Source organism: Ochotona princeps, chromosome 25 (genome assembly GCF_030435755.1).
Source record: "Ochotona princeps isolate mOchPri1 chromosome 25, mOchPri1.hap1, whole genome shotgun sequence".
Taxonomy (NCBI): Eukaryota; Metazoa; Chordata; class Mammalia; order Lagomorpha; family Ochotonidae; genus Ochotona; species Ochotona princeps.
The window spans coordinates 26017374-26037951 of NC_080856.1; the positions used below are offsets into that span (position 1 = coordinate 26017374).

At 46.6% G+C, this 20578-nt stretch overlaps 1 protein-coding gene across 14 annotated transcripts in view; it reads left to right on the forward strand.

The window, feature by feature from the left end:
• Positions 1 to 2508: 2508 nt before the first annotated feature.
• The window catches only part of EZH2 (enhancer of zeste 2 polycomb repressive complex 2 subunit), a 56690-nt gene continuing 38620 nt past the window's right edge, over positions 2509 to 20578 (forward strand). For 8 of the 14 annotated variants that reach the window (XM_004597802.4, XM_058655009.1, XM_004597803.4 and 5 more), the window contains exon 1: positions 2832 to 2976. The gene's annotated coding sequence lies outside the window, so the exon portion shown is untranslated. Of the gene's footprint in view, positions 2625 to 2831; positions 2977 to 3773; positions 3993 to 20578 lie in introns of those variants that run through there. The other 6 variants (XM_058655003.1, XM_058655007.1, XM_058655006.1 and 3 more) reach the window with 3 other exon arrangements.

Here is a 20578-nt window from a genome sequence, read left to right on the forward strand (position 1 = left end):
TCTAATCCTGGCAGCTCCACTTCCCATCCAGCTCCCTGCTTGTGGCCTGGGATAGCAGTTGAGGACGGCCCAAAGCCTTGGGACCCTGCACCTGCGTGGGAGACCTGGAAGAGGCTCCTGGCTTTGGATTGGCTCAGGTCCAGCCGTCACTGTCACTTGGTGAACCAGTGGATGGAAGATCTTTGTTTCTTCTTCTCTGTAAAATCTGACTAATAAAAAAGAAAAAAAGGCTGCAAAATATCATGTTCTTCAAAACACAATGAAGTCCTTTTGCAATGTTTTAAATTATCTTTCTTCTGTCACCACTGTGACCTAAAATTATGTTGCTTAAATGTATAATGTTATCACTGAACTTAGGCACTATCACGATTCACTGGTCTAGCTCTTTGCTGTTCCAACTCAGCCTTTGTATTACACGAGGGAGATTTTCAAAAACTTCACGTCAAGTACGCATTATGAAAAAACTATGCACACATTTCAAAATTTCTTCAACAATTTTTAATTTCATTTTCCATCAATTTTGAAGCTCCCCTACACTTATACAACTTAAAAAGATTTATTTACTTTTATTCGAAAGTCAGATTTACAGAGAGAAAGATCTGCTGGTTCACTCAAGTGGCCACAATGGCTGGAGCCGAGGCGATCTGACGTCAGATTTTTCCTGGGTCTCCCGTGTGTGCAGAGTCCCAAGGCTTTGGGCTGTCCTCGACTGTTTTCCCAGGCCACAAACAGGGAGCTGGATGGGAAGTGGAGAGGCCAGGATACCAACTGGCATCCGTATTGGATCTTGGTGGTTGTAAGGCAAGGACTTTAGCTACCAGGCTACTGTGTAGCACCCAACTTTTTAAAATAAGTGCCTGTTAGCTTCCTCTGCTTGTTTTCCCAAGATGTATGGTCAGCTCTGGTTGGACCTGTAATTTCAGTGCATATTCAGCATCATTCCTTGATTCTAAATGCGTCAAAAAGTCAACACATATATATATATTGCAGTCATTTACATAATCTTTTGATTTACTGATAGTAAATGTATTGTAAGGCAGGGGTTACGGTGTGGCAGGTTAAGCCAGTTTGTGATGCCTGCTTCCAATGCTGGAGGGCTGATTCCAGTCCTGCCTGTTACACTTCAGATCTAGCTTCCTGCTGACGTGACTGGGCAGGTGGCAGAAGATGGCTGAGTGGTGGGCACCTGCCATCCACATGGGGGACCAGCAGGGAGTTTGTGCCTTCCATCTGGCCCAGACCTGGCTGTTGCTGCCATTTAGGGAGAGAAGCAGTAGATGGAAGATCTTTGTCATTTTAGCTTTCAAATAAATGGATAAATTTGTTACAAAGGCTTCTGCTGTTTTACTACCTAATAATAAAGAGATAAAGCCAGTAATTTGATAAACAATCTAGGTAGAAGTAGTTACGTTTTTGAGATTTAAATAGTTGGTCTAGAAGGGAGCATTTTACCATGGAAAATGAAATGTACTGGTGACTTAATAACACAATCACATAACACCTACCTTTCACTCTTCCCCACATTTCTTTGTGTACTACTTGGTTTTTATTGGGGGCACAATTGCTTTTTTTTTCTTTTCAGCTTCCTGTCACGTGCATTTTCCAATAACTGAATTTGCCTAGAACATATGAAGCATTAGTTCTTTAAGAAAGATCGGAAAACTTATGGGCGAATTCATCGAATCAACTTGTAAAACATGAAGACTTCTTACCTAAGCTGATAGCTGACTTTTGCTAACTTTCTAGTCGGAGCTCCCAACGTGGAACCCCAGTTTGCAAGAGCATGTGGCCCCACAGAGGCATCCTATTACAAAAAAATAAAACTGTAAATACTCACCTTCAACGCCAGATGCAGGAACGGAAGAAGAGCTGGTACCTTAGGTAGGACAGGCCTAGCTTAGCTCTGACTTGAGGCAGGTGGAGTCCTCCCATCCCCCTCACCCGAGGACATTCCATAATCATCATAAAAACTTGTGATCATTTTACCACTGTGCGGAGGTCACAGGGAACGGCCCCCTTGCCCAACACATTTTAAGGCTGACACGTGCTTGGAACGACAAACATCACCAGGGACCGAAAGGGGCGCTTTTTCACGACAAAGGCGACTTGACAGGTTTCTAGGGGGTGGGGACAGTGACCTCCCGGCGGCTCAAGTCCAGCCGGCTGCGGGAAAGCGGCCGCCTGAGAGACCAAAGTCGAAGTGACGGCGGCTTCCTAGGGTGGAGCCATGCCGGAGAGCCGAGATCCGAGCGCCGAGGCCGCGCGCCGGCCAACCCGGGGCTGGGCTCGGCGCGCGGGGAAACTCGGCTCGGCGGTTACAAGCCCTTCCCGCCCCCGGAGTTTTGAACTGGTTCAAACTCGGCTCTCCTGCCCTGCGCGCCCCTCCCCCGCCCGGGAACTCCGCCGCGCCGGTTCCCGCCAAGAGCCGCGAGCGCGTCGTCCCGCCCTCCAGTCGGTTCCCGCCACCCCACCCTTCCCGCCCTCCCGGGCTGTGGTGGCGGGCTTCGGAGGGCCGCCCCCAGACTCCCCGGTCCCCGCCCCGCTGCCCACCGCCTTCCCGAGAGGCGCCGAGCGCTCAGCGAAAAGAACAAAGAGACGGCGGGCGCCGGCCGGGCTTCCACACGGTGAGCCGCGTCCCTCGGCGCGGGCCCCGGCGCCAGCTCGCGCGCACGCGCCGCCGCGCGCCCGCCGGCTCGGCGTGAGGCTCGCTCGTTGCCTCCGAGCCCGGCGGGCCCTGGGATTGGACGAGCGCCCGCCTCGCATCCCGCCAATCGGGGCGGCGCTTGATTGGACCGGGGGGGTCAAATAAAAGCGATGGCGATTGGGCTGCCGCGTTTGGCGCTCGGTCCGGTCGCGTCCGACACCCAGTGGGACACACAAGGCAGTGGAGCCCCGGCGGCGGCTGTGGCGGCGGCGGCTGTGGCGGCCCGCGGGGGCGGCGCGCGGGAGCGGTGCGGGTTGGCGCGCGGGTCGAAGGTAACGCGCGCTTTCGAGCTGTGCTGTTCGGCCGGCCGGGCTCCGGGAGTACGAGCCAGGGTGGCGGCGGGCGGCGACGCCGGGACCTCCCCGCCGCTGCCCTGCCGGTGCGCGGTTACCGCCGGAGCCGGAGCTTTCCCGGTCTTCGCTCCTGCTCGCGTGCGCGCGCGCGGGGGAAGGGCACGGGGAGGACCCCCTGCCCCTCTCGCCCACCTCTCCACGAGGGACACCCCCCCTGCGAGGGGGCGGGCCGGCTCCTGCGACCCCGCGAGCGGGGCAGCGCGGACCCCTCTCCCAGAGATGCGAGGCGAGAGCCGCGGCGCGCGTGGGGCGGGGGGCTGCCGGGGGTCCCTCTGCCTGCCCGCCGGCTGGAGGGGACGTTCCGGTGCCCGGTCCGAGGGGCAGAGCCGCCCCTCCACCTCGAGCTGCCAAGTCTTCCTTTGTGTGGCGGGCCCGCGGGAGCGCCCGGGTGGGACGGGACAGACACAAGTTGGTGGGGACCGAGCGGCGAGTCCGCACTCAGACAAAGGACGGACTGTGTCTCCCCGGAGGGCTCGCGGCGTGAGGGCAGGGCAGGACACTCGGGGTCCCCCCCCTCCGGCCACGGGCGGGTGGGCTGGGCTCGGTCCCGCCCCACGCACGGCCCCGGCTCCCGGGGCGCGCCGGCTCCGGGACGGGCGTGCGCGACGTGGGAACTCCGGAGGAGCTTTGCATCTGACATCGCCCCTCCACCCCCCGAAAAGCGCCCCGAGACCCCCGTGTCGGCGGCAGGGTCGGGCCGCCGGCGCCTCGCGCCCGGGCTTTACCTTAAGTTTGAAGGCAGAGCGGAGCTCGTGGTCCGCCGTCTGGGTTTTGTTCGTTTGGAGGGCTTTCTGTTCAGTCCCCAGCTCCATTGTGTGTCCCCCTCCACCCGCCAAAAACAAAACAAAACAAAAAGCAGCCCTGCCACGGGGTTACTTTTTGAAAATGGGAGGAAGCAAGAAGCACGGTCTTTCGGAAAACTTGGTGAATGCTTAGTGAGTTCCCAGTTTTTCAAGAATTTTGCTTTTTTTTTTTTTTTTTTTTAAAGAAATTGCAAGCTGTTTTGACTAACTTGTGTGGTACAGCTGGGACCCGGCGACAGGTGCTAACGAAGTCAACTGTCATTTAGCCAGCGATTATTTGCCAATCCCGGGGGGTGGGGGGCGTCGAATGAAGATTGGATGGTAGACAGAGGTGAGCCCAGATCCATTCCAAAGCTGTATTTAGGCTCCAGGGTTAGCAGTTTATTAATTGATGTTACTTTGCGTGAACAATAGCTTGGTGAATCACAAAGACTGAATGGGGCAATGTTTGTTGCTGAAGACATTGAATGTGCCCTGCCCCATAGATAAGTGAAACTTAATTATCACGGTGAACCTGTGCAATCCAAACTGCTTTGGAAATGACGATTGTCTTTGGGATTTAAAATGTGTTACTGTGAGGTTTGTTTTCTAGATTTCAAGAAGTTTTAATTTTACAACGTTTTAATGTCGCATAAGGCAACTTAGAAAATAATCCTTAAAAACATAGCTCTGCTATAGTAGAATATAGTTAATACTTAGATGGATTTTTGGAGTTTATTTTCTATTGCTCTTCATTCCAGAGCATTGGGATTTATTTAGAATTCTACTGGTGTATTACTGACTTAGTATTTAGAATAAAATGCAGTGTGCAGAGATATAATTTTTATCCTGATTTGCTTAATCTTGTTTGTAACAAAATAAAAATATTTATGGTGTGTTTTAATTTCCTGTGTATAATCTGTAAAGTTAAAATTAAGCTTTAAGTAATTACAGTCTGTCTTTCTGGAGATGTGTTAGGAAGTGTCGTGTTTCAGCAGAATTGCTGTTTTAAATTCTAACTTTTGTGGAAAGTGAGTCTCTCCCAGGAAAAAAAGTTAGAGAAGCGTAATTTACCTTGTGATCACGTAGTGCTGGGCTGACGGGCAGAGAGCTGGCCACTCACGTGTGTGGCTTTAGCGTGCAGGCGGTGGGCAGTGCTCCACCCGGTCCCACCAGGAGCAAGTCAGTGCTGCGCTTTGGTAAGATCATGGTTCCATCTGTGTTAGCTGTTGATAATTTGGTGTTTAAAAATAGTGCTAACATTGTGTGTTGGTGTAAGATGAACTAGCTGTGCAGATTTTTGACGGAAATTTTTGGTATTTGAGGCTAACACATTTTGACTTTTGCCCTTGTATATTCTGTATTTGATAATAACTATGTTCTTACCATGGATTTTTTTCTAAGTCTCAGGGATTAAAATGTTTTAAATTACTTTTTGAAAAAGTGGAGAATCAGTTTAATGTAGAATTATTTAAATAGTAGCAAAAGCTCTTGTTAGAACAAATAGATAGTGCTGTCTCTGTTCACAATTGGGCATATAAATTATAAGTCTGTTTCGGCCATTTATAGATTTTAGACACATTTCTCCAGGTCACACTGGAGTTGTTTCAGGGTGTCTCATCCTTTGAGGTGACATTCTCGAGAAAATTGAATTTTTTTTATTATTAGCCTTTAAATAGGCCACGAAAACGAAACTTGGTCTGTTGCTTTTACAAAATCAACAACCACGTTGTTCATATATTGAGTTTGGGGGTCCTTATGCTTGTAATGGTTGGGGTTCCAGGTTTTGTCAATGAGGAAGGATTCTATGGGGGTTGACGAAGCCTTTAAGTGAGAACCTAAGTGGAGAGGAGCAGTTGGTTAAATTGAGAAAAAAGTTCCTGGTCAGGTAATGTTTTCCACCTTGCAGGCCTTTCCCTCAGCTTGCAGGTGTTCCTTGTGGGGACTCTGAATCCAGCGGTCTGTGGTGACTTGCTGCTGCCTGGCTCCTCTGTTCTGACTGCCAGGAGACAGCGGCTCTTGGTTTTTCTATTTAGGTATATACCTAACACCTATGTTGGCAGTTGCCAGAAAACAGGGATTTTCAATAGTTGAATGAATGAAGAGAATATGAAAAAGAGGGCAGTAATTTGATAGAGTAACTTGGAAAGTAAACAGGATGTGTTTGTGTAACAGAACTTTGGAAGATGGAAGATCTTTTTCTTCCAATTCTGAGAAACAGTGATTACAAAGAAAATGATTGTCAACATAAATTAGTTTCAAGGTTCTTTCTAGGTATAATCTGTGACATTGAGAATTGGAGGTCCTTTAGGTGGTATTATTAGTATTCCTGTTCTGTGTTTCAGGGAACCAGAGAGAAGCTTGGGAAGTCGTCTGGGTGCTTAGCATATAGTAGCTGCTGAGTTTGATTTATGTTTATATTGATGATCCTTGTACAAAAATATATGCAAGGGAGAGGTAAGAGAGGGTAGCACATCTTTTAATTCAAAGATGTCTGGTTAGAATTAATGAGTTCTTTATTGAGATGATTTGAGGTAGTTTTTTGTTTGTTTTGTTTTTTTTAATTGCCAATTTGAAAGAGCGAGGGTGAACTCCCATTCTGTTTCTGAAATGCCTGCAGCAACGAGGGCTGGACCAGGGGGAAGCTGGAACTCAGAGCTTTAATGAGCCTCCCATGTGGGACTCCTGCTCGAGCCATCACCTGTCCTCCTCCTGAGCAGTGCCTACCCCTGAGATAGATTGTGGAGCTGAAACAGGAGGGACTGGTGACACTAATTGTGAATCATTTATTGGGACACTCTTCTTTTTAATGATGTGCATATGAAGGTGCCCGCGTTGTGACAGAGTCGGTTAAACCACTGCTTAGGATACCAGCATCTGATACAGGCATCATTGCAATCCCCTGCTGCTCCACTTTTGATTCAGCTCCTTGCTAAGAACAATTGGAAAAGCCGCGGCAATGACCCCAGTGTCTGACCGCCTGCAGCTTTGGCCTGGCCCAGCCCCGGCCGTTGTGGCCATCAGCAGAATGACCAGTGGCTGGAAGATGCTTCCCCCTGCCGCTTTATGCGAATCAGCCTCTCAAATAAATCTCTAAAAAAATGTAGATATGCAGGTCCACTACTTGGGGCAAAAATATGACAAAAATAAAATGAAAAAGGAATTAAAGTGCCCACTATTTGCCAGGTATGTTTTTGCTGAGGTAGCATTCATGTCAGATGTCACTGTGCCTGGGATCCCATATGGGCAGTGGTTCATGTCCCAGCAGCCCCACTTCCCATCCAGCTCCCTGCTTATGGCCTGGGAAAGCAGTTGAGGACGGCCCAGAGCACTGGGACCCTGCACCCGCGTGGGAGACCGGGAGAAGGAAATTCCTGGCTCCTGGCTTCAGATCAGCTCAGCACTGGCAGTGATGGTCACTTTGGGAGTGAATCATTGGATAGAAGCTCTTCCTCTCGGTCTTTCCTCCTCTCTGTATATCTGACTTTCCAATAAAATAAATAAATAAATCGAAAAAAAATTTAACTGGGGGTTCCGGTGCAGTAGCCTAGTGCTAAAGTCCTTCCCTTGCACACAATGGGAGCCCTTGTGGGCTCCAGTTTGTATCCCGGTGGCCCCACTTCCCATCCAGTTCCCTGCTTGTGGCCTGGGAAGGCAGCTGAGGGCATTCCAAAGCCTTGGGACCCTGCACTCATGTGGGAAACCTGGAACTGGCTCCTGGCTTTGGATTGGCTCAGCTCTGGCCATTGCGGCCACTTGGGGAATGAGCCAGTGGATGTAAGATCTTCTGTCTGTTTCTCCTCCTCTCTGTGTATCTGAATTTTGCGCGCGCGCACACATACTTCACTCTGCCCCTATGAGCAGATGAATGAACAATAAAATGGAGTATAAGTGTGGTGGAATGTTAGATATAAAGAGTGCTGATTTATGATGTGGAACACGCGTGGACTTAGAAGACATCACACAGTGTTATTTAAGCCAGATCAGCCTTTTGTGGGAAGCTCATCTGATAGTTGAAAGGCTCTGTATGCAAGAGCTGTAATAGACAAGCTGGCAGAGACGGGAGAGCGGCTCCCAGGGCCCGAGGGCGGGCAGTGGGGTGGGGATTGTTCTGTGAGAACAGGGTGTCAGGGTGGTGGAAAGTTCTACATGTGGTGGTGGTGTTGGAGCAGTGTCTTGAGAGGCGCATTTTCTGTACCTTGTCGGTGGGCCGGGTTCTGCCACTTGAACAGACCTGCAGTGCCCTCTCCACCAAGACACATGGTACTGCCATCATCAGCAAGTTTGTATGTTCCATTATTTCCTCTCTGTTGTTGAGCAGATGTCTCTTGATCAGGAACTTCATATAAATGGAATTACACAGTACATAATCTTTGTGACTGCGTTCTTTGTTTTTTCAAAGGTGTATTTATTTATTTGAAAAGAGTGACAGGGAGTTGCAAACAAAAATCTCCCATCAACTGGTTTGCTTCCTAAATGAGTACGATGGCTGGGCCCCCGCCCCCAGACTGAAGCGGGGAGGCAGGAGTTCCGTTTGGGCCTCCCTCACCGGTGGCGGGGACCCAAGCATTGGGCAGTTTTGTACTTTCCCAGGTGTAGTGGCAGGGAGTCAGATTGGTAGTGGAACTACCAGGACTTGAACTGGCACTGTTGATACGGAATGCCTGCATTGCAAATGGCAGCTTAACCTGATGTGCCACAAAGCTGCCCCCCTCCCCCGTAACTAGTTTTTAAAAGTGATCGGTATTTTAGGCATTTTTGTAAGTGGGTTTAAGAGCTAGAGATTGAACCTCTTACACACTGCTGATGAGAACACAAAATCTAACACTATTTTGTGAAATAAATTGTTGTTTAAGCTGGAAAAAAAAAGTGATAGGTAGTGATTTTTTTTTAAGGGATACTGTGAGAGCGAGCTCCAGTCCCTGGGTTTGCTGCCCAGAGGCCTGCAGTGCCTGGAGAGGAGGGCCCCGGAGCCAGGAATTTGTGTGGGTCCAGTTACTTGGGCCATCGCTGCTTGCTGCTGGAGTGTCAGCGGGAAGCTGGACTCGGGGCAGGGGGTGGAGGGTGGACCTGGCTTCTCCAGTAAAGGACGCAGGTGTAACTCAGCCTAAATGTGTGCCCCTAGGGTTAGCAGTTCTTGAACTTTTCAGTTAGCATATTTCAGACCTTTTCATTTTTTAGTGAGTTAAGCCTTGATTTTTTTAAATCAAAAATTAGGTGAGACTATTAGTGTTAAGTTACAAATAACCTTGATGTTGAATGTGATATAGAAATGGTGTGATATGCACCGCCCCCCCCTCTCCCCAGCCTGGAGAAGCTCACAGAGCCTTGCGGGGAACGCCCCCTCGCCTCCCCAAACTGCACCCTTCTGGGAGTGTGTAGTCCACCTCTGCGCCCACTGCCTGACCGCTCGGTCCCGTGGGGCCAGCATTGGTCAAAGCCAGCTCAGGACTGGAGGGGGACTTCCAGTGGCTGGCCAGTCCCTTTGCTGACCACAGTCCCCATGATGGGATCACAGACCCTCAAATGTCTGGTGGTGACAGACCCCTATTTCCCAAAACTGGGCCAGTTTTGTGGCTAGAGAGCCACAAAATTGTCACATCTATATTGGGTCCCCAAAGCCCCCCCCCCAAAATGGTGTGATTGCCAAGCATGGTCTATATTCTGATAGCTAAATTTTTTTATAGACACTAGTGGTTTTTCAGTATGTAGTCAGGTGTATATACTTATATATACTTGATTTTACATATTTTATTTCTGTAAAATACCAATTTTTTCACTATGCTTGGTTTGTACCCAAAATAATTTTTAGTTTTTCTTTATTATACAAGTAACCTTTTATACTTCCTCTTTTTACACATATATGATAGCAGTGCACATAACTTTCCTTCATCCCGACAGCCTGAATGAAGTACTGTCAGCGTGAAGGAACAGGGCGAGCAGAGCTGTGGGCTTCTCTGCCGTTTCTGCTGCGTTCTCCGGTGAGCCCCCCTGGCCCAGTCCTGCCCTCCGCTGCCTGTGAGTGAAAAAGTCCCTGCAGCCCATTCCAGGCAGTCCACAGGGCAGCCTGAGGGTCTTCAACTCGCTCTGCTAGTCTCGGTGGTCTTCCTGGATGTTTCCGTGAGCTACACACTCTCCTGTGATTTTAGCTTCTCCGATGCTGTTCCACTGGTGGCTCAGAACACTGCTTGTATCCCTGCCTGGTCATGCTTCCCTCCTGCTTAGAAGGTAGCAGAAGGTATGGGTTGCTTGCTTGTTTTTCTTACCATTTTTTTTAAAAAGAAAAGCTTTATTTGCATATTCATTTACTGAAAAGAGCTTCCATCTGCTGGTTCACTCCCTGGCAAGACCAGTAGCCCAGAGCTTCCTCCAGGTCTCCCACAAGGGCGTAGGGCTCCAAAGTGTAGGGCCACTCCACTGCTCTCCTGGCAGGGCGCTGGGTGGCACTTGAACTTGCATCCATATGGGCCGCTGGCATTGTAGGAGTTGGTTTAGTCCGCTGCTCCACAATGCAGGCCCCTCCCCTTCGTTTTAAGTTTTTTTTTTTTTTACTCACGTGTATGACAGACCTTAGAAGCAGGTCCTGTGTATTCCAGGTACTAATAAAATATTGATGACATGATTTTGGGTCAGAATCCTGAAAATTTGGAAGAGCATTTGGCAGCAACTCAATAAATATTTGAGTATCTCTCCTAATCCATTAAAGTCTGCAGCGACGTACCAGATTGGTTCTGTGTGACTGTCCCCTACCACTCAGTGAACTTTGCTAGCCACCATTATGATACTGAATATTATAAAGATTTAATTTGTATCCTTAGTAGACTTGATTCAAGTCAGAAAGTGGGAGAAACTCATGCAAAAACTTGAATAAGGAGCTTGAAATAATTTACAAATTTATATCAGCATGCTTTTCATCACCTAGGTGTATTTTTTTAAGAAATGTTAATTTTTTTAAGATTTATTTTATTGGAAAGTCAGATATACAGAGAGGAGGAGAGGCAGAGAGGAAGATCTTCCGTCCGATGACTCACTCCTCAAATGACCGCAACGGCCGGAGCTGAGCCAGGAGCCTTTTCCAGGACTCCCATACGGGTGCAGGGTCCCAAAGCATTGGGCCGTCCTTGACTGCTTTCCCAGGCCACAAGCAGGGATCTGAATGGGAAGTGGGCCGCTGGGATACTAACTGGTGCCCATATGGGATCCCGGCACGTACAAGACTAGAACTTCAGCCACTAGGCTAGCGTGCTGGATCCTCACTTAGGAGTATTAGGAGTAGGTTTTTTTGCAGTGTATAAAAATGTCTCTAGTAAACTGAAAAGGATGTCAAAAAGATGTCCTGATACGATATTTGATCCATTTTCCCGTCTATTTGTCTGTGTGATAGAATGAGCAAACTCCCACCCACTTGTTTACTCGTATGCCTGGGGTAGTTGGAACAGCGCTGTGCTGAAAATGGGGGCCGGGTATTCAGTCTAGTCTCCTGTGTGGGTGGCAAGGACCTGAATCCTGGGCCGTTTCTGCTGCCTCCCAGGTCTGCATTAACCAGAGCTAGAGAAGGCGCTGGGGCCGGTGTCTCAGCCAGGTGCTGTTGGTTTGAGATGCAGGACTAGCTGGCCTTCTCACTGCTAAGCTGAATGCTCACCCCAGTGCCTTGGTTTTTGATGCTAAAGACCATCTGTTGGTAGCCCAGAAATCTAATAAATTAGGCAATGGCTTTTTTTAAACAGTGGAGGAATTCCAGTCATTCAAGCACACTTTTGTGTGTTCTGATGGTATAATCTATTGTAAAATTTCATTGTATTTATAGGTGTATGAATGTTGACAAATAATAGAATTAGTTACATTTATTGAAAACTTGCTCTGTGCTTAATATCTGTAGAGTTCCAAAATCAAATATTTTCCTTTTTTTTGTGTTAACAATATGCAACATTAAGATTGCCATCATCACTGGTTTTTAAAGATATAGTTCTGTAGTGTTAGTTCTGTTCACGTTACTGTGTAGCAGATCTCTTCCGTCTTGGGAAAGTGCAGTTTTATGCTCATTAGTCACCAATTGCCTCTTCTCCCACAACCCTTAGCAAGTAATTACTTATTTTCTTGCTCTCTCTTTTGAAAGATTTATTTATTTTTATTGGAAAGTCATACATAGAGGAGGCGAGGCAGAAGGATCTTCCATATGCTGGTTCATTCTCCAAGTGGCTGCAGTGACGGGAGCTGAGCCGATCAGGAGCCAGGAGCTGAGAGCCTCTTCTGGGTCTCCCACGCGGGTGTAGGGTCCCAATGCATTGGGCCGTCCTCGGCTGCTTTCCCAGACCTCAGGCAGGGAGCTGGATGGGAAGTTGCGCTGCTGGGATTAGAACCGATGCCCATATGGGATCCAGTTGAGCCATCATGCCAGGCCTAGGATTTCCTTTTTTAGAAATGCTGTTTATTCCATTGTATGTATATACCACATTTGCAAATTCCATCAGTTGGTAGACATTTGGATTGCTTCTTCCTCATGGCCGTTTTGAATAGACTGGAACGGGTATTGGTGAGATCATGCTTTGAACTGCTCTGAGCTTTTTCTTTTTCTTTTTTTTTTTCCCCCTTTGCAATTTACTTGTCAGAGTGATGGAAGAGATTGTGAGATCTTCCACCTGCTGGTAGAATGTGCCATGAGTAGGGAGCAGGATGGGAGTGGAACAGCCAGGACACAAACTGGTGCCCACACGTGATCCTCGCGTGCGTAAGGCAAGGACTTAGCCACTAGGCTACTGTATTTGTTTGTTTTTACCATTTGTCTGATCACTCATCCTGGTCCTCGGCTGCTTTTCCTGTATGGCTGTGCTGGGATTGAAGTCTCGCTTCTTGGAATTCTTAGTGTTTGTTTGGAAAATACAGGGAGAAAATGGAAGGGGTTATCAAACTAGTGTTCCTGTCGATAGTCTGAAAGCATCTATATAGGTATTTGGAGGAAAAAACCTATTTTCTCTGGCCTTAATTATTTTTGATAAATAGTATTATGGTAATATAGTAATATACTATACATAATATAATATTATAGTATTATAGTGATAAAATAATTGTCGTTTCAGTCCGTGCTGCTCTGACATAGCTGAGGTTAGGTAACGAACGTGTGCGTTGCTCTTGCACGGTGGCAGCCACAGAAGCTCAGGTGAGGATGGCAGGTGCTCATCTCACTCATGAAAGAGGCCCCGCTTAGTCAGACTGTCACATGGGCAGCCCCTGAACTTGTAAGGGGACATGTTGGAACTGTAGCAAGAAACTGGCTGTCATTGAGATTCAAGATGGCGGAATAGGGTAAGGACACGTTTATGCGGACAGAAAAACATTTAGTCAGGATGAAGCAGAGAGGACATATTTCAGGAAATAGGAAGGGACAGAACAACAGCAGAGGGGTGCCTGGAGACTGACCGACGCAGGAGAGCGGCGGACACAGCGGTGTGGTGTTGCAGAGACTGATACTCCAGCACGGTGTTCTAAACTCCAACAGCATCCGGAACTCCACGAGCAACCAGGTGGGAAGGGACTTTCACTAGGAGCTTGGGAGGTGAACCCAGACAAAGAACTATCCGTTCTGCTGGTCCGTTTGATTTGACCAGGAGCAGAGACAGAGCAGATCTCAGATGGGCAGTGCGAGAACAGAGTGGATTCCATAGCCCAGTCAGCCCCTTAGAGCTGAATTGGGCGCCATTTTGCGTAAGCAGGAAAGGGCAAGGGAAGGGATGGAGCATGCGCTGAGCTGGGAGTGAGCTCATTTCTGTCTCAGTGAACTGCAACGACGTGGCATTCTACGGGTTCCACCCAGGACAGGTCTGGATAGCCCTCGGATCTGACGGGCAGCAGATCAAGAACTGTAGTGGTTGTATATCAGGTGCCATTTTGGGCACTGTGGCAATAGCTTTGGGACTGCAGGGGACAATAGTAAACTGCGCATGTGCTGATCTCGCGAGAACTTGCTGAGGTCCGTGATAGCATAGGTCGCACAGGAAATTAATACTGACTCTGGCAGCGTACTGGTCAAAATAGGTCCGTGTGGCACCCAAACCTAAAGTCCAACAGGTTCCGACAAGATCAGCACCACCAACAACCTAATTATATAGGACACCTGGTGTCTCTCTAATCCTGGGACCTGCTCCAGCCGGAAGTGGGAGAAAGGTTGCAGTGACAACAGTGCAGCCTCAGCACAGTATCACAGGAGATGGTGAGTGGTGAGCCAAGAGCTGGGGCTGTGGAGACCACGGTGGAAATCTGACGTAAGAACCCAGACCTGGAACTCCCTGGAGGTTGTGGCACAAGTGGCTGCAAGGAAAAAGTTGTGTACCAACCGCAATAAGTAAAATCACATTGTAGACCTGTGGGTGACACAGCTTAGAAACCTGCCCCAAGGAATTCAAGACTCTGCTAACCAGAAGTACAATGAACAAGAGCAAAAGAAGAGACAAAGGCACAATGAATATTACCGAAGCCTCCCCTGCAAAGGAGCAAAACCCTATGCCAACCTCAGAGTTAACTGAGGGAGACATCGAGAAAATGGGGCACACAGAATCCATAAGACTCATTTTAAAGATTCTGATCAACAATGAGAAGCTCATGCAAGAGTTCAAAGAATTTAAGGAAGCAATAAAGCAAATCAAGGCTGGTATATCAGAAATTAAGAACACAGTAGAGCAAATTAAGAGTACAGTGGAGAGTCTCCAAAATAGAATGAAGAAAGCAGAAGAAAGAATCTCAGAATTGGAAGGTATTTCCTGTCATCAAGGGGAAGCAAACAAAAAGCTGGAAGCAGAGCTGGATCGGGCCAAAAAAAGTATTCAAGAATTGAAAGACACTATTAAGAGGCCAAATCTAACAGTTATGGGAGTCCCAGAAGGTGCAGAAAGAGAAACTGAGTTTGCAAATGTATTTAATGAAATAATAAAGGAAAATTTCCCTAATCTGGAGAAAGAATTGGGAAACAAGTTCCAGGAGGGGCACAGAACTCCCAACAGGCTTGATCAAAAGCGATCTTCACCAAGACATATGATAATCAAGCTCTCTTCAATTGAACATAAGGAAAAGATCCTTAAATGTGCACATGAAAAAAATCAATTGACATATAAAGGAATGCCAGTTAAGCTCACAGAAGATATCTCACAGGAAACTCTACAGGCAAGAAGAGAATGGAGTGACATATTCCAGATTCTAAAAGAAAAAAATTGTCGGCCTAGGATAACATATCCAGCAAAGCTTTCTTTTGTCTTTGAAAATGAAATAAAATTCTTCCACAGTAAAGAAAAGCTAAAAGAATTTGCCTCTTCCAAACCTGCCCTACAAATGATACTTCAAGAAGTTCTCTTGACAGAAAAGAGGAATAGCACCTACCAAAACCAAAGGCAAATGTGAAGAACATCCCAGTAAAATGACAACAGAAGACTAAACCAATGAACAACCCATTTCTAAAATGACAGGACCAAAGTAACACCCATGTATATTAAACTCTGAATGTAAATGGTTTAAGCTCAATCAAACGTCATAGATTAGTAGAATGGATTAAAAAACAAAACCCATCTGCTTATTGTCTGGAGGAGACACACTTCAAGAAAGATCAGCGGAAACTATATCGCATGGGTTTTGTTGTTTTCTGTTGGTTTCATCTCTTCAAAATACTTCCTTCTGATTAAATCATTCAATGACTCGTAGATCATGAAGTGGCATCATTTTCTTCAAGAAGGTTCTTGATTTTCATTTCTTCAGCTACACATTAGTCATTTAATAGCATGTTATTCAACTTCTTCATGTTGTTAATTTCTTTTTTCTTCCAGATGTTGATTTTGTTTTGTGGCTCTTCATTTAAGGGGATGTATAGTAGCCGTGTAATAGAGACTGTCATATTTAGTAACATGTCATTTAACTTTGGGCATTGTAAATTTCTATTTTTCTTTTTATTGTTGATTTTGTATCATGACTTTTCATTTAAGGGGATGTATAGTAGTTGTGTAATGGAAACTGTCATATCTAGTAACATGTCATTTAACTTCATGGCATTGTAAATTTCTCTTTCTGTTGTTGATTTTGAATCGTGACTTTTCATTTAAGGAGATGTACAGTAGCTGCGAAATTGAGACTGACATTCAGATGTGAGGATGTAGTGTGGTATGCATTTCTGCTTCCAGACAAAGATGGACTTACAATGAAACTGTTTACTATATCTTGACAATAGGATGCTGGACTCTCTGCCATTGTCCATGCCCACAATGATGGACATATGACTGTGTATGAAGAACTGTATTTTAGTAATGATATAGAGGAACTGGGGGGGAGGGAACTGGGGAGGGGATAAGGGAATATGAAACTATTATAAAATAATAACAACAATAATAAAATGTATTAAAAAAAAGGAATGATTATGTGAATAATAGTTGACACATTGGAGGTTTTCTAGAACCTCACCAGTACATTTGATGTTATAATTCTTAGCGATAGAAGAATTCTGCAGAGGCTCGTAGCTCCTCACTGCTCCGGTTTACATCACCTCCTGTTTTGTTGCTGACCTGGTACTGTTAGTAAGATCACGAGCCAGAAGTTTCTGAAAGGTTTCTGCTTTAGTGAAGGTTTTTCTTTTCTTTTTTGTATCCAGACTAAAGGAATGTTGGTTGTGTTTTTATGTCTTTGGAAGAACTGATACTAGTGTGCTCTAAGTTTAAATACAGAAAGGACCAAATAATGGTTACTTGGTTGTAGTATATTCAGAAATTCTGACAGGTGCTTTCAGTGTTTTGGAATTTTTGGTTTGGACCATCTAGTCAGTTTTAGGGCTCTGTGTTCAAAATATAGAATCTGTTTCCTCTTGTTTTGGGAATTAGAATATAGGGTCCGTGTATGATGTGAAGATGGCATGTAAGTACAGTTGATGTGCACAGGCTACTGAGACCCTGTTGGAGGGGAGCTAGAACAAAAACTAGATACCAGCAACAATCCGTAATCGCCATATCATAGTATACATGACTAGTTCCTAGGAAAATCTTGTCACAGATGGCTTATGCCAAATACTGTTAAAGTCCAACACGAGCCCATTTCTCTCTAGAATGAACAGAGATCATTGTTGTGTGAGCAGTGTGGTGTTGGTTTGCACTTTGCGCGCAGTGCTGTATGAAATATGCGTCTCCGAGTGCTGGAATCGCTGCGTGTCGGGGGCCTGTCCTGGAGGAGGCGTGCAGAGAAGTGGGAGGCAGCGGTACGTTCACATCCTGTCTTTGCCCCTCCATTTAAGTCTACGTTTGGCTGGGTTGGTGAGTAGATCTTTGTGTGTACCCAAAGTGAATTTTCTCTAAAAGTTGGCTCCCTATGTGTTAGATTTGTGGAAGTTAAATTAAATGTTGGGTTATGAGGTTTAAGATTTAAAATAGAAATGTCAGTAGAATATCTGTCATCAGACTTAACCAACTTTTCCATTCTGGTGTTAGATGGACTACTGAGTTAGCAGGTATCTCTCATCTTGCCTTTGATAAGGAATTGTATTTCATACTTTTAATTTCTGGTACATATATTTTGTTGTTGCGTTTTCTCTTTTACAGTATCTCGGTGAACAGAGTACATCTGCAACGAAATGAGAAAAAGTCTAGTTTCCCAGGAAAACTTTAAATGGATGGCAGTTTAGCTAGTGGATCTGTTTCCTCTGTTTAAGCTAATTCTTCTATCATACTTCCTTTCTCCAATTGTTTGAAAATAATGTCATCATTTCTAAGACATTTATTTGTAAGCTGATAGTCTTTTAAAGCAAGTGCAGGAATGCTTGTTTAACTCATGAGTTTACTGTTGCTAGAAAGAGGAACGTGACCTTATTTTTGTGAAAAAGACACCAGTACAGATTCTTACTTGTGCTGCAGCCCACAGTCAGGTTACTGTTGCTTCGTCTCGGGTTCTCCTGTGCTCTTCAGCTGCTTGGCACTGCTAAAACCACGACTCTAGATGCTCCTTCCGCTCTTACTTCCTCCTAGTCACTAGCATGTCTTTTTCCCAAAGGCTGCTTGAGCACAAATGCTGTTCCTCGTACGTCCCTCCGTAGTTGCTTGTACAGGTAATCCACTGATGTGCAGGTGCTAAGGCCTGTTGTGTGTCTGCTACTCTGGAGGGATCTCCCATGGGATTTACCCTGCCAGAATGTTCCAGGACCTTGTGTTGGCTGGTTGATAATACCTGCGTTCCTGGCTTTCTACAAGCCCTGCGGAAGCAGTTTTAGAATTTTCTACTAGCATTTCACAAATTGGTGGAGTCCTATGATAGTGAGATTGTGTGTTTTTGTCATTATCCTTAAAAAAAATTCAAGGAAGCCAAAAAAAAATTCCTGGAACAAAGTCTTTGCTTTATTTTTTAATGAGGATTGAAGAAAAGTATGAACAAAATGAGCGTAGAGTTGGTAGAATAAGGTTTTATTGTGGAAGGGTCAGGGGTTACTGGGACCAGCAAGTATAGAGTTAGCTCTTAGGGCTACGGTTTTAGTGTGAGAGGGTGAGGGCTTACTGTGACCGTTAAGGATACCTTCGCAGTGGTGAGAACAGAAGATAGGTGAAAACAGAAGCAGTTTGTTCAAAACAGTTTCTGTTAGATATTATACTACAGACGGACGGTAGACTTTTGATTCTATAGTTGACACAGTGAAATACCTTTCATTAACTATTCCTCAAATAGTGGCTGGTGTGGTGGGCTGCTCCTCTGCCTGCGGTGCCAATATCCCGCATGGATGCCAGTTCTAGTCCCAGGTACTCCACTTGGATCCAGCTTCCTCCTAACAGCCTGGAAAGGCATTGGAGGCCGGCTCAGGTCCGTGGGCCTCCCTGTGTCCAGACGGGAGTCCCAGAGTAGGCTCATGGTTCCTGGCTTCAGGCTAACTTGGCTCCGACTATTTTGGAGAGTGGGCTGGTAGATAGAGAATCTCTGTCTTTCAAACAAAATCAAATCTTTAAAAAAATTCTTCATGTAGATGTTTGCCCCCCACTTTTTTTTTTTCCAAATTCCAAGAGTAGTGATTTCTTAGACGTTCATTCTAGATCCTGACTTTTAGCGGTAGGCAGGGATGTCTTGCAGTTCAGTTTTTGGAATGCTGTGTCTCAGCTTGTGTTGGAGTCCCTGGCTGTATTTCTTATTCCTGCCTCCTGATATTGCACACTCTGGAAAAATGCAGGTGATGTTTTAAGTAGTTGGGCCTCTGCTGCTCTTGTAAAAGACGCAAATTGAGTTCTTGGCTACCAGCTTTAGCCTGGCCCAGCTCTGGCTTTTGTTGGGGATTTGTGGAGAGAACTAGTGGACGCGTAATTACTTTTTCTGCCTCTCAAATCAACTCTTGAAATACATAATTTGATTGTGTTTCTTTTTCTACATTTTCTGCTAGTCAAATGTACAGAGTGTTTTGGTTGCTTATTCATATGATGTCTGGGTACTTTTATGCCAACTGTTCTTTTTTTTTTTTTTTAAAGATTTTATTATTATTATTGGAAAGCCGGATATACAGAGAGGAGGAGAGACAGAGAGGAAGATCTTCCATCCGATGTTTTCACTCCCCAAGTGAGCCGCAGCGGATCGGTGCGCGCTGATCTGATGCCGGGAACCTGGAACCTCTTCCGGGTCTCCCACGTGGGTGCAGGGTCCCAAAGCTTTGGGCCGTCCTCGACTGCTTTCCCAGGCCACAAGCAGGGAGCTGGCTGGGAAGTGGAGCTGCCGGGATTAGAACCGGCGCCCGCAAGGGATCCCGGGGTGTTCAAGGCGAGGACTTTAGCTGCTAGTCCACGCCGCCGGGCCCGGAACATAACATTTTTTAAAAATTACTTTGTTGTAGATGATGTTTACATAGTTGAGAGGGATGCATGTCCATGTGGACCACTAGTCAGGGTGGGGAGGGTCAGGGAATGGGGAAAAGTAGATGAGCCAACGGACTCATATCTCCCTTTTTCTTCCTATATCTGGGGAAAGTGGAGACAGAAGGGAAGGAAGCCACTCCCAGCAGCCCAACCACATCAGCACCCAGGAATGGGGGAAGGCCACCAGTGTATCCCAGGGTCCCTGGTGTGGAGCCTGTTACGAGGGTACCATGAGGGTGCTCAAGTGGCTTGGATAGTTCTGAGATGCGGTTGATTTCATTGCTCCAAGATTGAGGAAGTCCTTTCAAGGTTCATTGGCTGACATGTCCACCTTAGAGTCTTGATACTTGTCAGGGAGAGCTGTCCAATTTGTTCTGCCCTCCATGGTACTAGCTGTCCTCTGCAGAACCCAATAAACTGGTTGTCATAATCCACATGTGTATCTGGGCATGCCATCTACAGCATAGGCCTCAGCATCTGTGGAGACCCAGTTCTGACACATGCAGTCCTGGTCAGACCACATGTTCTGTGATTTTCCCCATGGTTGGAGTTCTGAATTCAGTGATCCAGTTGTGTATATGTGTGTATGTGTGTGGGTGTTGCCAAAAAACCTCACAGAGGTGACCCAAACCTGAGTCCTGTGTATGTCAGCCAGGGTGAGGTCTGGCTATGTCCGTCACCCACATCAGCCTACATACACACACTGGTGGTCGCAGTCACCGGGGCAGTTCTGTCCCTAGCCCCATCTCATACACAACCAGTGGATGCTGCTGCCCAGCCTGACCCTGCCCACCATACCCTCTGCCCTCACATACACCAGTGGGAATTGTAGCCTAATTGGAGCTTCCCTCATAACCCCCACCAGGCCCGACCCCAGCCCTGGTTCCTGTGCATGCCGAT